This window comes from Lepus europaeus, chromosome X (genome assembly GCF_033115175.1).
Source record: "Lepus europaeus isolate LE1 chromosome X, mLepTim1.pri, whole genome shotgun sequence".
NCBI lineage: Eukaryota > Metazoa > Chordata > Mammalia > Lagomorpha > Leporidae > Lepus > Lepus europaeus.
In genome coordinates this window covers 15,178,250-15,198,126 of record NC_084850.1, presented here as the reverse complement: position 1 = coordinate 15,198,126, position 19,877 = coordinate 15,178,250, and positions in this window count along the sequence as shown.

Genomic DNA, 19,877 nt, shown 5'->3' with positions numbered 1-19,877 from the left:
TTCATATGTTAATTCTGTAGAGCCTTCAATCTTTTCAGAGGCCCTGTACAATAAGGGGGGAGTCTGCATATTTCAAAAGAGCAGCATATGCTCCTTAAGATGAACGTGCACTATAACACTGCAGGGGAAATACAGTGCATTATTCTTTGCCCCTTTGCTGAGAGAGTTTACATGCAACATTTGGAAATGGATGGTATTTTCCTATGTAGAGTGTTGAATTTGACAATTAACCATTATTTTTTTTATTGAGAGGTTCAGGTCTCCTAAACTACTTTCTTTTTTATGTAAATAAAAGAAATAAGGGAAAAGAAAATTCCAATTCCTGGAAAAGCACCAAAAGTACCTTCTCCTGAAGCTGTTTAACTGTTCTTTCGAACATGAATTCTCCTCTGAAAATATTCTGAGCTGGCAGAGAAGTGGACAGTGTATATAACTTAATATCTGAAATCTCGCTCCCTCTTTTTTCATCATTAAGCCTAATGCATCCTATCACAAGAGTGCTTAATGTTTAGGTTATAATTTCAGATATGCAAATGATTCATTAGTTGAGTATTTGATAATCATATTTCAAAAAACTTGTGATAGACATTAATTGCTTCTTCTAGAATTATATTCTGGTGCTCAGTAATGACAAACACTGTGTATTAATTTCACATGTGTTAGAAATAATGATTAAAGTAAAACCTATTTGCTGTAATGACCATTAGTTCAGAGCTGTTGAACGATGCTTCGTGGCTTAAGATGAATAATAATGGCCCATTTTTCATCAGACAGATGTTCCATCTTATTGTAAAAAGAAGTTATGTAATTGAAATAGAAAATGTAAAAGAATTATAATACACTATATCACTAAGCTTGATTAGCCAAATTGAACAATTAATGTCTGAAAAGCATTAGCATTTGTAACGCACTATGAGCTGTTTTTATCATGTTTTCTATGGGATCAATTTTGAAGAATCTTTTACACAAGAAAATTTTTAAAATCAAAGAAGAAATGCATAACATGGTTCAGGTTTGTGTGGACTGTGAAATACAAAATCAAAGCACAATTTTGTAAAAATTAAAAACTTTAAATAGCCATTATCAGTGATTGTCCCCTGTCACGTTACTAGGTGGCTGAGAGACAAGAGTGGGAATGTTTTTATATTTGCTTCTCACAATTTTTTTTTTGCATTTTGCCTCATATGTTGTATGCATGTATTGCCTATTTAAAAATAATTTTATGTACATAAATGATAATAATTACAACTCATAACCATATATTGGAGAGAAAAACATTAGAATCTGCCAGCACAGGCTGCAGCATCTCTCTCACACATGGGGAATGGGGGTGTTGTTTCTAACTCTGCCTCTTGCTAGTGAACTGAAAACCTATCTCATGGGTTTGGTAGGAAAATTTTAAGTGAGTTATATTATGACATCTAGCATGCATTAACTACTTGGTAAATATTGCTTAGCATTATTATTTTATATCATACTAAAACAGTCTTATCTAATATAGTTGTCCTCTAATATCTGTTACTTTTCTTTTACAGGGCCAGTTTTATAAAGTTAGTATTTGTGAGTGCTTCCTTTTATTTATTTATAGTCCACCATATCCTACTGATAAAAAAGTGAAATAGATTAATTCCTCTCTTCCTCCCTCCCTTCTTTCCTTCATGCCATAAACTTTTTCTGGGTACGTACTGTCAGGCACCAAGCTAAGTGCTAAGTCCTGAGGGCATACAAAATCTTAGAAATTATCTATTCTAATTTTTCTGCAATGCAAGAATATTTCTGTAAGCAACCTCACAGGTGACACAGCTAAAGTTTTTTTAAAATAATTTATTTATTAGACTCAAAAGTCAGAGTTACACACAGAGAGGGAGAGACAGAGATAGAGACCTTGCATCTGCTGATTCACTCCCCAGAGAGCTGCAATGGCCAGAACTGGGCCAGACTAAAGCCAGGAGTCAAGAGCTTCTTCCTGTCTCCCATGTGGTTAGCAGGGGCCCAAACACTTGGACCACCTTTGTGCAGAGCATTATCGGGGAGCTGTATTGGAAATGCATCAACTGGGACACAAACTGGCACCCAAATGGGATGCTGGTGTTGCGGAAGGCTAAAGTTTTAATCCTTCAAGTAACAAAGATTTCACTGCTTCCTTAATGATACCTTTCCTTTTTTTTTTTTTTGAACAATTCCGATTTATTAGAGTGTTTGTTTTAAAATTTGTACTGAACATCCATTATCCTATGGCTTCTATAATTAGGTAGACCTCTGTCATCCTCTTCTCCAACTCCTCTGCTTTTACTTGCAAAAACTTCACTTCTAATTAGTTGTAATGCTGGAATTAGAACCCAGAATCCCTCACTCCTGGTCCAGTGCTCTTTAGGGTTTCTTCAAATAAAAATCCCTTCCAGCCAATTTGGCTGTCTTATATTCTGTTGAATGCCCTGACCTTGTCAAGAAGAGTGACTGCACTGAGAACTTCATTTTGAGTACAAAGGAAAAAATTCTAATAGGGATTCTTAGGCAAGACCTACTGCATCCTAGTCAAAGTTCTTGCAATCCAGTGGTCACATAGCATCACCTATTGTGCCATCGACAACAATATGGTGAAAGCAATTCTCCATGTTGGTAATCCTCAACTTGGCATCCAAACACAAGACAAGCTTCCTTGAATTCTATTGCACTTTTCAGAAAGTCTAGAAATTTATCACAAAATAATTTGAATTTTTCAGTGTTTCAGTGTCTACTGTGAATAAAATGCTCTAGTTACTTTGTCACTCTGCCATTTATCAATGTAGATAACAGGTGATCAATCTTAAGGGGAATTGTAAAATATATAACTTCTGAAATAGGTGCCAGTCTCAGAGTCTAGGAAACCTTTTTCAAGGTCAGGTGCAAGGTAGGTGAGTCATTCTTTTTCTCACATCTGCTGGTTGGTGAACCAACTGGGAAGACTCGAATTGGGGCTGCAAAAAAAGAGTTGCACTCTTCCTATGCTACTGTCACTGGTACAGGTCCTGGGTTAGGCCAGGAGGGGGTAGCAGAGAGCTGGCCTAGCTATGAGCCAGGTGAATCAAAGGATAAGGGTACAATGGAAACCCCTATGCTCAAGTGTATGGGATTGTGTTCCAAATGGGTAGGAAAGATGCTGAAAGAGTAAGAGGCCTTGTGGTGGGGCTGCCAGGTCAGGAGAAAGAAAATCACAGAGGATGCATATTTGTGAGGACAAATCCACCCACAAGTCTAGAGCCTTGCCCACTCAGTTTAAAGCAGTGCCTATGAACTTGGGCTTTGGAATCAAACAAACCTTGGTGTGAAACTAGGCTCTGGCTTGGACAGGTTAACAACTTTGAGCCTCAGTTTCTGTGTATGTAAAATGGGGATAATTATAGTACTTGCCTGATAAGATTGTTATAAAATACTTCTGGCATATACTGAACAATTTGGAACTAGTTAATAACTACCTGCTGCTAAAAAGACAAACTTGGAGTGGGCATTTGGTGCAGCAATTAAGATGCTGCTTGGGCTGCCTGCATTCCGTATTGCAATACCTAGATTCAGGTCTCAGCTGTACTCCCATTCTACCTTCTTGCTAATAGCATGCTGGGAGGCACCAGGTGATGGCTAAGGAGTTGCATCCCTGCCTCCATCAAGGGAGACAAAGATTGAGTTCTGGATGCCTGAATTTCACCTTATCCAGCCCCAGCTGTTACAGGCATCTGGGGAATGAACCAGCAGATGGAAAATATACATTCTCTCCCCCCCCCCCCGCTTCCTGCCTTTCTTCCTTCCCTCCCTTCCTCCCTCTTTCTCTCTCATTCTTTTTCCCTCCCCTGCCCCACAGACACCTTCCAAGTAAAATAAATTTTAAAACAAAAGACACAAACTTGATGAAATGAGGTTTTTGAGGAAATGCTAGTTAGAACCTTTTAAACAAGATCAGTGGTCTACCCTGACCTCTTTGGAACCTGACATTAGGGCAATAGAATTGTACTACTAACTTGCTTCTCTCTATTCCTAGTGTTTTTCATATCACTTTAAAGTTTCAAGATAAATTACCCTATTATCAGCATAAAACATGTAAATGTCCATGTAGTTCCAAGTAGTTGCCTCCAAGTGCTGTCTCCTAGATTATTATCTGCGCCTGGAATTGACACAAGAACTCCTTTGAACCTTGAATCAGAATTTCTGGTTTGGAAAATGGGTTCACCTTTCAGAGGGGTGTCCTCAACCTGTTATGGGCTTTGTGAGGTACCTGGGTAGATAAAAACTTTTTTTTAAATTTATTTTTGACAGGCAGAGTGGACAGTGAGAGAGAGAGAGACAGAGAGAAAGGTCTTCCTTTGCCATTGGTTCACCCTCCAATGGCCGCCGCGGCCGGCGCGCTGCAGCCGGCACACCGTGCTGATCCGAAGGCAGGAGCCAGGTGCTTCTCCTGGTCTCCCATGGGGTGCAGGGCCCAAGCACTTGGGCCATCCTCCACTGCACTCCCGGGCCACAGCAGAGAGCTGGCCTGGAAGAGGGGCAACCGGGGCTAGAACCCGGTGTGCCGGCGCCGCTAGGCGGAGGATTAGCCTATTGAGCCGCGGCTCCGGCCTAGATAAATACTTTTTAATTAGCACTCATGTCAGATCCCAGGAAGGGTTCCCCTGATTTTCTTTGGGTGTCTAACACTTAGAGCTTCTTTAAGAGTGCAAACACTGCTGAATTGTATAATGAAGTCAAGGTAGTACACACCAGAGCAAAGGCCCCGGTGAAGGGATGGGTTATACAGAATGAGAAGGAAAAAAAGAAAGAGGGAAGCTGAGATCACTGAAGCGAATCTGGGCTCACTGAAGCAAACCTGGCTCAGTGACTAGATCTCATGGCTGGTCAAAACCCAGAAGACTATATATATCAGTAACTTTCTTTTTAGAGTTTCCAAGTTAAAAAAAATAGCTGAGAGTAACCATCTTAGAATTACAGTAGTCTTGAGGAAAATCTCTAAAGGAGATCAACTGGGAATTTTGAATGGGAAAAACTTCCTGAATACAACATTTTATGGATGCAAGGAGCTTGTATTTTAAAAATATCAGGAATTTTTTTCTTCCAAGCATTTGTTTGGGACATTTTTTTTAGGAGTTAGGCATCTGCAAAACCAAAGTAGGTGTGGATTCCTACTAGAAAGTTCCAGTGTTTTTTTCCATTAAAATTAATAGTAATTCCTGGGGATACAAGCTCAGCTCTAGTTTATTCTTCAACATGTGCTAGATATCATACTTACAATTAGGGCATTGTACACGTTTGCTTTGTGGTATTGAATATTCATTATTTTCTTTGCCAAAGAGTATGGGATAGGACAGTCAGGAAAATTTCCTTCAAATAGTTTAGAATAGGAGCCGGCACTGTGGTGCAGTGGGTTAATGCCCTGGCCTGAAGTTCCAGTATCCCATATGGGTGCCAGTTCGAGACCCAGCTGCTCCTCTTCCTGTCCAGCTCTCTGCTATGGCCCCAGATAGCAGTAGAAGATAGTCAAAGTCCTTGGGCCCCTGCACCCACGTGGGATACCCAGAAGAAGCTCCTGGCTCCTGGCTTTGGATCAGTGCAGCTCCAGCCATTGCAGCCAACTGGGGAGTGAACCATCAGATGGAACACCTCTCTCTCTCTCTCTCTCTCTCTCTCTCTCTCTCTGCCTCTCCTCTCTCTGTGTAACTCTGACTTTCAAATAAATAAATAAATCTTTAAAAAAAAACAAATAATGTAGAATATCTAATTTTTACATCCAAAATGTATTCTACTAGATATAGATGGGGGAAGGGAGGGAGGGATGGAGAGAGAGAGATCATATTTTAAATTTATTATACACCAGTAGCTTATAGGACTTTTTTAAAAAGTTTTTTTTATTTATTTATTTGAAAGTCAGAGTTACACATAGAGAGAAAGAGAGGCAGAGACGGAGAGAGAAAAAGAGGTCTTCCATCCACTAGTTCACTCCCCAATTGGCCGCAACAGCCAGAGCTGTGCTGATCCAAAGCCAGGTGCCAAGAGCTTCTTCCAGGTCTCCCATGAGGGTGCATGGGCCCCAAGGATTTGGGCCATCTTCTACTGCTTTCCCAGGCCATAGCAGAGAGCTGGGTCAGAAGCAGAGCAGCTGGGACTTGAACTGGCACCCATATGGGATGCCGGCACTGCAGGCAACGGCTTTACCTGCTACTCCACAGTGCCAGCCCCACTTATAGGACTTTTAATAAGTCTTTTGTTACTTTCTCTGTGAAGCTGTGATACTCTGTCCAGAACTCTATCAGGATACTTCTAAAAATCTATTTTTAACTGGGGCTAGTGCTGTTGTGTAGTAGGCTAACCCTCTGCCTGCAGCGCTGGCATCCCATATGGGTGCTGATTCATGTCCAGCGGCTCCTCTTCCAATCCAGCTCTCTGCTAAATGGCCTGGGAAAGCAGTGGAAGAAGGCCCAAGTCCTTGGGGCCCTGCACCCACGTGAGAGAACTGAAAGAAGCTTCTGGCTCCTGGCTTTGGATCAGCCCAACTGTGGCCATTTGCAACCATTTAGGGAGTGAACCAGCAGTTGGAAGACCTTTCTCTCTGTCTCTCCTTCTACCTTTCTGTAACTCTTTAAAAATTACATTTAACTGATTATATATGGGCCTACTTTTCCCAAATGCAGAGATTCTTGGGGTGGAGAGGCTGAGTTTATTTGAGTCTCTTGTTCCTAGGGACCAGTGCTGGGCCTGGCAGATAGCAAACACTCACAAAATGTTATTTGAAAGTGTGCTCAGAATAAAAATATAAAATATTTCTAGTACTTTCTAGTACTTTAGGATAAATATAAGTGACTCATATAATAGCAAAATTACATATATCATGTTTAATTTTAGGCAGACTACCATAAATTTTTTTGAGATTAAGAAGATATTTCCAAGACTACAAACTATGGCATTGCTTTTCTGTTAAGAGGCAAATAGAGTCAAAATTGTGAGAAGGATTAAAGTCATCTTCAGCTCAATTCTTCCTTCCTTTAGCCTTCAAATATACTTATCTGTCAACTATAAATTTATTGAACATTTACTATGTATTTTGCTAGACATCACAGAAGACACAGAAGTATATAGAAGGCGATGAGATAAGCCTAATCACCCTCAAACAATTTGAGAGATATATGACAAATGACTAGCTGCAGATGCTGAATTTTTGAGTACAAATTCTAAGTGCTACAGGTGGTCAGAGAAAGGAGATTAATGAAAGAAGAATATTCTGGGAAGGCTTAATGAAGGAGATGGAACTGAAGCTGTATCTTCAAGGATGGAGAGAATTTATCAGGGTAAAGGTCAAGAAGAGGTTATTCCAAGAAAGGTGTGTATGTGACAGTGTTAACAATCATCAGGAAGCAGGAATGAATGTGCTGTGTATTGTATATTTCTTCAGCATTACAAAGTGGTTATCCCTCAACCAGGGTACTTCTTTGCTGGTTCAAAGTCAAAGCACGCTGAGGAGAAAGGTTATGTGTGAAGTATACCCCACCTAAATCATGGTATGTTTATAAGCTCTTTCTACCCCGTTTTTTTTTAAAAAAAAGATTTATTTATTTGTTTGAAAGAGTTACACAGAGAGGGGAGAAGCAGAGAGAGAGAGGTCTTCCATCTGCTGGTTCACTCCCCAGATGGCCACAACGGCCGGAACTGTGCCAATCTGAAGCCAGGAGCTTCTTCTGGGTCTCCTACATGGGTGCAGGGGCCCAAGGACTTGGGCCATCTTCTACTGCTATCCCAGGCCATAGCAGCGAGCTGGATCAGAAGAGGAACAGCCAGTACTAGAACTGGTGCCCATATGGGATGCTGGTGCTTCAGGCCAGAGCTTTAACCCTCTGTGCCACAGCACCAGCCCCACAGAACCAGGGAATTAAGGTGATTCCATGGACTCAGCTCTGATGCATATACATAAAGAAACATAGTTAAGAGAAACCAGTAATGCATGAGACCATTTCATTGAGATGTGTGTGTATCTAGCACCCCATCAGTTGTGTGGCCTGTGACACACTATCCTTGCTTTCTTTTAGTCTTTGCCTTCTCCTAGGTTGAGTATCATGATATGACTTTCTCTTGGAAAAATTAAATCCTCTAATTCATCTCACTGTTCTTCCAACTACATTGCTAGCCAAATACTCTGCATGTAATAGAACCAAGCATAAAGTTCTGGGCAAGTCCCCAACTTAATGACAAAATGTTTTCAAATACGTAAGTGACAATAGCATTTTCCCATTTCCACTGTGATTCTGCAATAGATCTAGAACCAAAATGCCCTTGGACTTACCAAGTAAGTTAATTCCCATACAATATATGATAAGGGTTCTTCATTTCCTCTACTACTCTGGAGAGTAGCCTGCTGCTCCTACTGAGACACAACCTCTTTTACCAGCTCTAAGAGACTCAGGTCCTTACACAATTAGACCATGGAGACATTGAAACCAAATCTTTAGCAGTAGGTGGTTAAAAGGAAATTCTTTCATATTTTGGAGTTAGCAAGATCTCTTATCAGCCATACTATTCTTGTTCCTCAAACATCCCAAACTTCTTCCCTCCCATAGTGCCCTTATACTTGCTATTCCTTTGATTTCAAGTAGTCTTTCCCTCCATATTCATGTGATTGGCAGCTTAACATCATTCAGTTCTTCACTCGGGAGACCTTCTTTGACTATTCTAACATAGCCCCCACCCCACATAATCATCACTGTATTTGCCCTCACTTCACTTAACTCTTTTTTGTAACACAGCTCCCCAACTATATATATTTATATATTTTCAAAGAGAGTGAGAACAGATGTTCCCATCTGGTTATTCACTCTTTAAATGGTTGCAATAGTCAGGACAGGGCCAAGTTGAATCCAGGAGCTGGAACTCAATCTAGGTCTCTCAGATAGATAGCAGGGGCCCAAATAACTGAGGTATTGCCTACTGTCTTTCAGAGTATGCATTATCAGGAAGCTTGAATTGAGAGCAAAGCCAGGACTGGAACTCAGGTACTCTGATATGGAATGTGTACATTCCAAGTGGCATCTTAACTACTATACCAAAAGCCCACCCCTGCATTTCTTTTTGGTACTTTTGTTCATGATCTGACTATCCAATAGATTGTAATTTATGTTAGTTCAACAACACTGTCATCTATGAACTGTTCCCAGTATCCATAACAGTGCCTGGTACATGGTAGACATTAATATTTTCTATAATTACAGTTATTATTGCTATTGTTGTTACTATTATAGTTATTGGTGTCAACAGAGCTTTAAAAAGCTATCAAGGAACTGGAAGTCACAATGGAGTTTTCTCTCTCACCACAGAGTGCTATCCCATCTCTAAGGACCATGAGGAAGCAAAAACTGAAAATGCAACTTTGAACCCAGAGGGGTAGCTTCAGGATATCACATACAGGCTACAATAAAATTCTTGGAGTTCAGAGTGCCCACTATCATCCTTTATGTTGTGGGATGGGCTAAGTCCAGATTCTTGTCTCTAGCCCAAGAAAGAATTTGAAAAAGACATATCGATAAAGATTAGTAGAATAATAAGATTTATTGTTAGCAAAAATCAAGTACACATTTGAAACAGAATGTAGGCATGCTCAAGAGTAAGCTGTGTCCAGCAACGTTCAGGGTCATTCCATTATATGATCTAGTGGCATAAAGGGTGCTGTTTGTGGTGGGGTTTAATTGAGTATCTATAGGGGGTGGCATTTTTGAGTCGGGTTTGAGTATTGCACGTTTTCTTGCCTTTTATGGAAGTCTCAGAAGTGTCATGACATCAGGATTAGGATGTCATCCATGGTAATTTTATTATAATGATGTTATAATTGGCTATAGATTGTTATGGGGACATAGCAAACAGTCATGTTGGTTATTTTCATCTGGTGCTCATTCCGGGCAACAGCTTTACAGAAACAATGATTTTTATAGCAGCACAAAAGAAGGGGATTGGGTGGAGTAGATGAGGCTATAAGGAAGGACTGGTAATCTCAGCTTCTCCTCTTTGCTTTAACTGCCTACTTACTATATCAATGGGACTCACTGTGACTTTGTCATCTCAACCCTGTGTACTGGCTAATTTTAAATACTCGAGAATTCACATTTTCTGTTTAACCAATTTGCCTACAAACTCAACCTGTCATAGCACAGGCTTTTCATGACATAACCTTAAGTGAAACCTGGTTCATCAGTTAAGAGCCTATCACCTCAGCTGCTTCTGGGGCTGACTACATCTCATGATATAATGGGGCAAGTTTATTCTTCATTCTCCAAAGCCACCTTCAACTCCTACACCCTCTTAAGCAAAAGCAAAGACAAAAAGCAAAACAGAAAATCCTGCTCATTTTGAGATTTACTCATATCAGTTTAACTGCTCTTTTTTTGGAAAGATTTTATTTATTTGAAAGTTACAGAGAGAGAGAGGGAAAAAAGAGAAGAGGAGAGGAGGGGAAGGAAGGGAAGGAAAGGTCACGGTGGAGATCTTCCTTCTGCCTGTTTACTCCCCAAATGGCCACAGCAGCTGGGACTGGTACATACCAAAGCCAGGAGCCAGGAACTCCATCATGGGGTGGTAAGGGTCCAAGCCACCTTCCACTGCCTTCTATGGCACATTAGCAGGGAACTGGATCAGAAGTACAAGCAGCCAGGACTTGAACCAGCACCCATATGGGATACCAGTATTGCAGGCAGTGGCTTACTCTGATACACCACAATGCTGGACAAAGTTTAACTAATCTTTAACCTTCCCTCTTCCCTGTCACTATCATCTTTTGGTCTCCCAGACTCACTGCTGCATTCTTTCCTGCATCCCACATCTTACCAAATATTCTGGGAAAACTCAACAGCTATATGAACAACTCATTCAACACTTGGATCTTGAAGGTCCTTAACTCTATTTCAGCCACCCACATGTATCATCTCACTTTTGAACTTTTCAGGATTCAAAACTCATTCTACATCTAAAACCACAGATTCAGGCAATCCTCTCTGACCACAACTTCCTAGACTTTGTTTACTCAGTTTCCCCCTTTATCCCTTTGCTTTCCCTTATTTTTACTTTACCCTCTTCTCATATTACATAGCATGATTTGTCATCATAGCAGCTCTCTTGTCAATATTCTTCATGACCAATAAGTCTTCCCTATACCTCCAAACATTCCAAAATAAGTAAGGGGGCATTCCCTCTTAGATGCCAAACTAATACTTGTACAACATAAGACTGAGCACCCCCTTACACTCTTTTGCCAGGAGAGAGAGCTATGGGAAGGAAGCTCACCCAACATATCCCACTATCTGGGAAATTATTAAACCTGAATGAACTTAAAGTACCTACTTTGTCACTATCTTTTCCAGAGGAGCTGATCACTTCTAGGGCAAGTCATATAACAGGTTAAATTCATCCCACTGTAAATTCATGATTATTCACCTCAATGATCCTTCAAACTTTTTCCAGTACTTAATTCATTGCCTCACTCTGTACGAAAACTATTTGGAATCTTTTCCTTTTTCCTCAAACCTTTGACCTTACTACCCATCTCCACTCTTAGAAGATAACTCAAGCCCCTCTCCTCAGGAAAAATAGAAGCCATCAGACCAGAACTCGCTTCAAATATTCACCACATTTATAATCTTTGTTGAATCCTTGTCCCATGTTAGTATGAGGTCTCATCTTCTTGCCATGATCTGACTTCTCCTGCCTTTTCTGAAATCCCACATGATTGTCTTCTCTTTCTTTCTCTGTCAAAAATTTCTTCTCCTCTGTCAGCTTCTTCCCATCAGCATTTTAATTTTTTAAAAGATTAATTAATTTATTTATTTGAAAGGCAAAGTTCCAGAGAGAGAAAGAGATCTTTCATCTGCTGGTTCACTCCCCAAATTGCTGCAACTGCCGAGGCTAGGCCAGGCTGAAGCCAGGAGTTAAGCGCTTCTTCCAGCTCTCTAACATGGGAGCAGGAGCCCAAGTACCTGGGCCATCATCCACTGCTTTCCTTGGCACATTAGCAGGGAGCCAGATTGGGAGTGGAGCAGCCAGGACTTGAACTGGCACCCATATGGAATGCCAGTGCTACAGGCCATGGCTTTAACCTGCTGTGCCACAGTGCTGGTCTTTCCCATCAGTATAAAGTACACATATCCAAAATATATGCCTCTTTGGCTTCCTACCAGATTATTGCCCTGTCTCTCTTGACCTTCAGAACCAAACATCTTTTAAAGCTTTTCCCACTCATTAACTCAATTCTCAATCCACTAAAATCTTATTTATCTCTCTCCTCCACCATGAACCTGCTCTTACCAATGATCTCTTTTTGCTAAATCTAACTTCTAAGCACTTAATTGCCTGATTTTTCTTTTATTTATTTATTTATTTTTTGACAGGCAGAGTGGACAGAGAGAGACAAAGAGAAAGGTCTTCCTTTTCCATTGGTTCACCCCCCCAATGGCCACTGTGGCCGGCGCACCATGCTGATCCAAAGCCAGGAGCCAGGTACTTCTCCTGGTCTCCCATGGGGTGCAGGGCCCAAGCACTTGGGCCATCCTCCACTGCACTCCCGGGCCACAGCAGAGAGCTGGACTGGAAAAGGAGCAACCGGGACAGAATCCAGAGCCCCCACCAGGACTAGAACCTGGGGTGCCGGCGGCACAGACAGAAGATTAGCCTATTGAGCCGCGGCGCCGGCCATTTTGGCTGATGTTTAGCAGCAGTGAACAATATTGGCCACATCATCCTTCTCAAAATGGTCTTCCCTTGCCTTCCACATAATCCTTGATTTCCTAATTTTTCTCTGTATGTTTACTGTTCGGTGTTTGTATTGGCTTTTTCTCCATCTGTCCTAAATATTTTCTCTTGCCCAGTCTTTTTTTTTTATTTAATAAATGTGAATTTACAAAGTGCAACTTTTATATTGTTGTGGCTTCCCCCACCAACTTCCCTCCCTCCCGTGGCCCTCCCCTCTCCCTCTCCCATCCCGCCCTTTATCGAGTTTCATTTTCAATTACCTTCATATACAGAAGATCAACTTAGTATATACTAAGCAAGGATTTCAACAGGCTGCACTCACACAACTGCACAAGGTATAGGGTGTTGTTCAACTAGTAGTGTTGTCTTTAAGTTTCATAGTAAAACACATTAAAGACAGAGATCCTACGTGGGGAGCATGTACCCAGTGACTCCCGTTGTTGATTTAACAATTGGCACTCTTATTTATGACGTCAGCAATCACCTGAGGCTCTTGCCATGAGCTGTCTAGGCTATGGAAGCCCCTTGAGTTCACCGACTCTGAACTTGTTTAGTCAAGGCCATATCACAGTGGAGGTTCCTTCCTCCCTTCAGAGAAAGGCGCCTCCCTCCTTGATGGCCTGTTCCTTCCACTGGGGTCTTGTTCACCAGGACCTTTCATTTAGGTTGTTTTTGCCACCGTGTCATGGCTTTCCATTCCTGTGAGACTCTCATGGGCCTTTTAGCCAGATCCAAATGCCCCAAGGGTTGATTCTGGGGCCAGAGTGCTGTTTGAGGCGTTTGCCATTCTATGAGTCTGCTGTGTGTCCTGCTTCCCCCACAGGATCATTCTCTCCTTTTTAATTCTATTCTTCATTATTTGCCTACACTGGTCTTATTTGTGAAATCTCTTAGACACTTACCCTATCTTTTTGATCGGTTATGTCCTTATACTTACCACTTTACCAAGTGCACTGGCATTGGTACATGCCTCCTTGATAAGATTGAGTTGAAATCCCCTGGCACATTTCTAGCTCTACCATTGGAGGTAAGTCCGAGTGAGCATGTGCCAACCTCCTCTCTCTCTTATTCCCATTTCTATATTTAACAGAGATCACTTTTCTGTTAATTTTAAATGCCTAAGAATGATTGTGTATTGATTACAGAGTTCAACCAGTGGATTAAGTAGAACAAACAGAGCAACAACAACAACAACAAAAAATACTAAAAGGAATAAAATAGTAAGTTGTTCCTCAACAGTCTAGACAAGTCTTGCCCAGTCTTCTCTTGGATATTTTCACCTAGATGTCTTATGGGAGCCTCCAACTCAGTATGTTCAAAGTTTAACTCGCCTTTCTTCCCTAACATGCACACCCCTCAGTCACTATATAGTATTCTCTTTTTAAGTTAATGTCACCAAATAGCTAATCTAGAAGTATGAAACTGCCTTTCAGCCTTGACCCTGCTTTTCTTCTTTACTTTTCATAGCTGTTTAATCATTGTCTTGCTGCTAAAGCCTTATAATAGCCAGTATTATGAACTTTTTTTCTCAACGGCACCCCCAGCAGAACCTGATGGTCTCTAAGCAGGTATAAGGAACTCTGAAAATGTTGCTTTTGGAAGCAGGTGACCCAGTTCAACTATCCTGATTAACCATCAATATGCTTATTCACCCCAGTGACTGATGAAACCAATAACCCAAGCATACACACACACACAGACACAGAGACAGAGACAGAGACAGAGAGAGACAGACGGGGAGAGAGAGAGAGAAATATATTCAATGTGTATTCCATGGACTAGCCACACTGCATCAGTCAGGAATTTGTTAGAAATACAGAGTGTCTGCCCAAGCCACCTACTACTGCCAACCGAATCAGAACATGCCTTTTAGTAAGGTTTATAAGTTATTTTTTTTACATTAGTGTTTGGAAAGTACTGGTTTAGACTAATTATTCTCAATGTTGCCTGCATACTGGAATATCTTACTTGCATTTAAAAATTCCAGTGCCTAGACCAATAATGTCTGAATTTCTGGGAGTGGGACTCAGATATTTGTACTTTTTAAAGCTTCCGAGGTGATCCAATGTGCAGCCAAAGTTGGGAGCTGCCAGTTTTGAGTTTACTTCTCAAATATATACATTTCTCTCTGTGTCTATTACCACTAGTATCTCTTGCCTATATGACTGCCACAGCCTCCAAGCTTGTCTTCTTACTCCCATTCTCCATTCTGCACCAAACAGCATTCAGTTTCACAGTGTACAGTGATTCTTAAGAGGGGCTGGATTATGGTTAAGCACACAAACACTGGTTCGGTTATAAACACTGGTTTGGTTACAAGCTCTGTTGTGTGACTTTAGGCAAGTTATTTAATTACTTTAAGTGCCTCAACTTTGTTTTATTTGCAAGGCAAGGAAAATAGAAGTATCCACTTTATAGGGTAGTGGTAAGGATTAGATGAATTCCTATTGGATGTAAAGCACTTGAAATATGGCCTGCCACATGGTAAAGCTCTGAGAATGTCAGCTATTAGTAAAATGCAAATCTGATCATCCCACTCTCCTTTTGAGTACCTTTCAGATAACCTCTCCTAAATCCTTCACATTTCCTTCTGAGCACTCACCAGCTTTTTCCTGGCACACCTCAATAGCCTCACCTCAGATGCAGAACTTCCCATCTGGTGGCACTTTGCCTTGTAACTTGTTCAGTGTCAGTCTTCCATGCTATATTTGGAGAAATGTGAAAGGAAGGACCTGGGAATGTACCCCGGTGCACATGCACAGTTCCTAGTCCACAGGACACACAGGTTTGTAGGATAAAGGAACGAATAAATGAATTGGTAGGAAAAGAGACAGAAAGGCTTGGAAGACCAGGGGATTGGGTGATCGCAGTTTCTTAACACTACAGATAATGAGACTGACTTGGAGAATTTGTGAAAAATGCAACTTCTCAGTCACACCTTCCTAGTTCCACAGGGGCAGAGCCTATGAATCCTTGGAAAACACTAGGCAAAAACATCTCATTGCCTTCTGATGTATTTACTCATCTGAAAATTTACATTTTAAAATGAGAAAATGATGCAAATACCCCGTTTAACTTTCAATTGTGTGAGTTTTGCTCCTGTGACTCCAGTTAGAGAATCTAGCATAGGTAGAGGATACCTTTGCAGCATGAGTGACCACATACTTGGGCAGACACTGAAGTATTTATTGTTAAAAGTTGATTTGAAGTAAAACACAGCATTTCAGTGCAGTTTTCAAAATCATTGAACCCTATTGAAATATCACACTGTACCTCATAAATATATAAAATTATTATGGGTCAATTAAAAAGTTTTAAAAATTAGAATATTAATAAAGAAAAAAATAGTTGAACTCTTTTCCCTTTAAGTTACTATAACCCTACCATCTGCCTTTGCATAGCAGTTGATAATTTGCAGTTTAGAACTTCATGGTCTAACAAAAGCTCATTAAGATGAGCACTTAAAGCCTTAAGTTCCTCTTCACAGAGGAAAAGACTGAGCCTTTAACACTTGCAAGAACTCATGATTACCTGGCCTCTCAGTGTCTCTGAGATTGGGATCTGATCACTTTCACTCCTAACATTGATCACAAGGTTATTGTTTTGGGGATACTATCATGGTTATTATTGACTCTAGGACAGTGTTTCAGATGTGTGTTATTTCACTGAAATTGCCCTAAAATCATGGTTTCACAGGGTTAAATAGGGGTGAAAATTCCTTCTCTCAGATACTAGAAACATGCAATGCTCATCACCATTGAGCATGCACTCTCAGTGGGGTGATATATTCCACAAAGAGGGAACAACATTGGTTCTTGGACGACAAAGAAATTCAGTCTATATAAAGCACAGGTATATGTTCAGAACACAAATATACAATATATCTGTGGTATTAAAATTTCATGTGGCACCAAAGTAGGAAAAGATGTATTAAAAGACTCCTGAGGACAAGAGGGTGATAATAAAAATAAGGGTTGAGACACTGACAGAGAAAATCAAGGAATCATGTCTGTCAGGTTTCAGAAAGATACAATTAATTCTATACTTTTTGTAAGTTAATTGGCCTCCAGACCACTTTGAAGCATAGTTCCTATCAAGAACAGAGCAGGGAAGTGGTACCAGGGACTGACAGAAAGGATCAAATCTGGATTTATATTAATTGTCCATCAGTGACAGCTTCCACATTGGGCAAATCATTCCAGACCTTGTTAGAGGTCCAAGGCTAACAGCTCAGGTCCAAAGCTAAGATCTCAGATCCGAGGAAGGCTACCTGGTTTTGAATCCTAGCTCTGAGTCATACCATTTAAGGTATCATGAATTTGGGCAAAATATTTGGCCTCCCTGAGCCTTACTTTGCTTTTCTGCAAGTTTGGCCATTAATAGTACCTATATTCTGGGGTTCTTATGAGAATCCAGAGTTATGGTGACTGTCAGGACATTAAACTAGTGCCTGATACTAGGTAAACTGGTACCTAAGCCATCAGTGCTTGTGCAACTATTAACCAAAGTGTTTGTGAAATTAAACTTGAGGGGAGCCAGTCCCCAACTGAAAAATATTCCATTCCTGTTTTCATGACTTGTGCATTGCACATAAAAACCCGTCACAAGTAGACCCTTCGCTCAGGGACTCTACTGTCTTTAAGGTGAAGCAATGTGGGTATGAAAAGAACTGGAACATAAAGCAATGCCATGAGTCATACCCAATATTCTACAAATACAGATAAGGAAGACATCACAAACAGCAGAGATAGTGGAATAACACTCCACTAAAAAAGTGGAGTTTCTTTTGGATCTTGAGGAAAATATCTACATTGCAGTGCGTGGTGATTTCTGGAAATGAAGCAACAAACTATTAGCACAATGGAGAGCATGTGAAAAGCCCAAGAGGAGCCTGCTTAGGGGGAAGTACTTATTCCAGTTTCCCTAAAGATTGAGATTGAGTGCAGAAGTAGCATAACAATAGGAGAAACAGAGGGGCCAGTGATGACTTCTGTCATGATCAATTTCTTATTAAATTCTAGAAGATTGCCCTACAAGTGGTAGGGCATCAGGGTCATGGTCTGTCTTATTCTGCTACGCAGAATTTAGCACAGAAGAAGTTCTGAGTAACAAGATGCTGAAAAATGAATGACGGGATGAAACAAATGAGCTTCAAGAAAAGAACTTAAATGGAGATTTGAAATCATGGTGTCATTAGAGGGAACCTTTTGAAAGGGACAAGGACACAAGACTATATGTCATAGAGGTTGACCTGGTCTTTGGAAAGTAATCAAGACACATGCAGTAAAAAACAAAGATCCTGTGTCTAGTAGGCTGAGTCTAAAATGAGTTTCTTTTTACACTTCTTTTTATTTGACAGATAGAATTAGACAGTGAGGGAGAGGGAGAGGAAGAGAGAGAGAGAGAGAGAGAAAGGTCTTCCTTCCTTTGGTTCACCCCTCAAATGGCCGCTACGGCCAGTGCTGCGCCGATCCGAAGCCAGGAGCCAGGTGCTTCTTTCTGGTCTCCCAAGTGGGTGCAGGTGCCCAAGCACTTGGGCCATCCTCCATTGCCCTCCTGGGCCTCAGCAGAGAGCTGGACTGGAAGAGGAACAACCGGGATAGAATCCAGTGCCCATATGGGATGCCGGCGCCGCAGGCAGAGGATTAACCAAGTGAGCGATGGCACCGGCCCTTAAAATGAGTTTCTTAACCAAAATTCACAAGTCATAAGTACAGGGAAATTGCAGCAGACATGTGTAGGCAGGCAGCTGTCTGAAGTTAGATATATAAACATTATACTCTAGAGGCTGAGTTTTCTGTTGCCTGCTGGAAACTGGAAATCACCACACGGACAATTGGAAACAAAGTACTATCAGGATTTTCTCTGAGCTATTTCATTTCCTACTTGTGGGACCCCCGACAAATCCCCAAGTCACTCTGTGTCTCCACTTCCACATCTAGAAAATGCACATAGAGGCCGGCGCCCTGGCTTAACAGGCTAATCCTCCACCTTACGGCGCCAGCACACCGGGTTCTAGTCCCGGTTGGGGCGCCGGATTCTGTCCCGGTTGCCCCTCTTCCAGGCCAGCTCTCTGCTATGGCCCGGGAAGGCAGTGGAGGATGGCCCAAGTGCTTGGGCCCTGCACCCGCATGGGAGACCAGGAGAAGCACCTGGCTCCTGGCTTCAGATCAGTGAGATGTGCCGGCCGCAGCAGCCATTGGAGGGTGAACCAGCGGCAAAAAGGAAGACCTTTCACTCTGTCTCTCTCTCTCACTATCCACTCTGCCTGTCAAATAAATAAATAAATAAATAAACAAACAAGACAGAAAATGCACATAGAAGTGGCATGTATGTCATGGACTGGAGGGGCAAATTAAATGAAATAATGTTTGGAGAGTGGTTGGCACAGAGTGATTGACTGCAGATCCCACCCACAAAACTTCTAATATAACTGACTTGCTGAACAAAAATAATGGGTCCACTGCTTTGGCTTAGAGATTTGTTTGTTTGTTTATTATCTATCTACCTATCTATCAATCTATCTATTGAAAAGACAAAGTGACAGGGAGAAAGAGAAAGGAGAGAGGTAGAGGAATAAGAGGGAGAGGGGAGGGAGGAAAGGATGGAGGGAAGAGAGAGAGAGAGAGAGAGATCTTACATCTGCTGGTTCACTTCCCAAATAATCACAATACCTGGGGCTGGGCCAGGCCAGACCCAGGACCAGGAACTCTACAGGACTTGTACATGGGTGACAGGTAATGAGTAATTGGGCCATCATCGACTGCTTTCTCAGATGTTCTTTGCTGGGTGAATGGTTAAAAACAGTGCAGTGCATCCACTAAGGTATATGACTCAAGGAAGAAAATAATTGTCTAATTATACATACAACAACAAGGGCAATTTTCTGGGGAAGTGTGGGGACTAAGAGGAGCCAATCCCAAGAGTTTACACTTGCTAGGATTGCATTTATATCAGATCATGAAATGACAAACTTGTAGTCAGGCTGAGGTACATGGTTGACAGGGATGAGAGTTGCAGTGTGAGGGGAAAGTCCATGTGATAGTGAATGGTTAAAGATTGATCCTCGTGGTGATGGGCTCGTCAGTATCTTGACTATGGTGGTGGACACATAGACCCATAAATGTGATAAGATT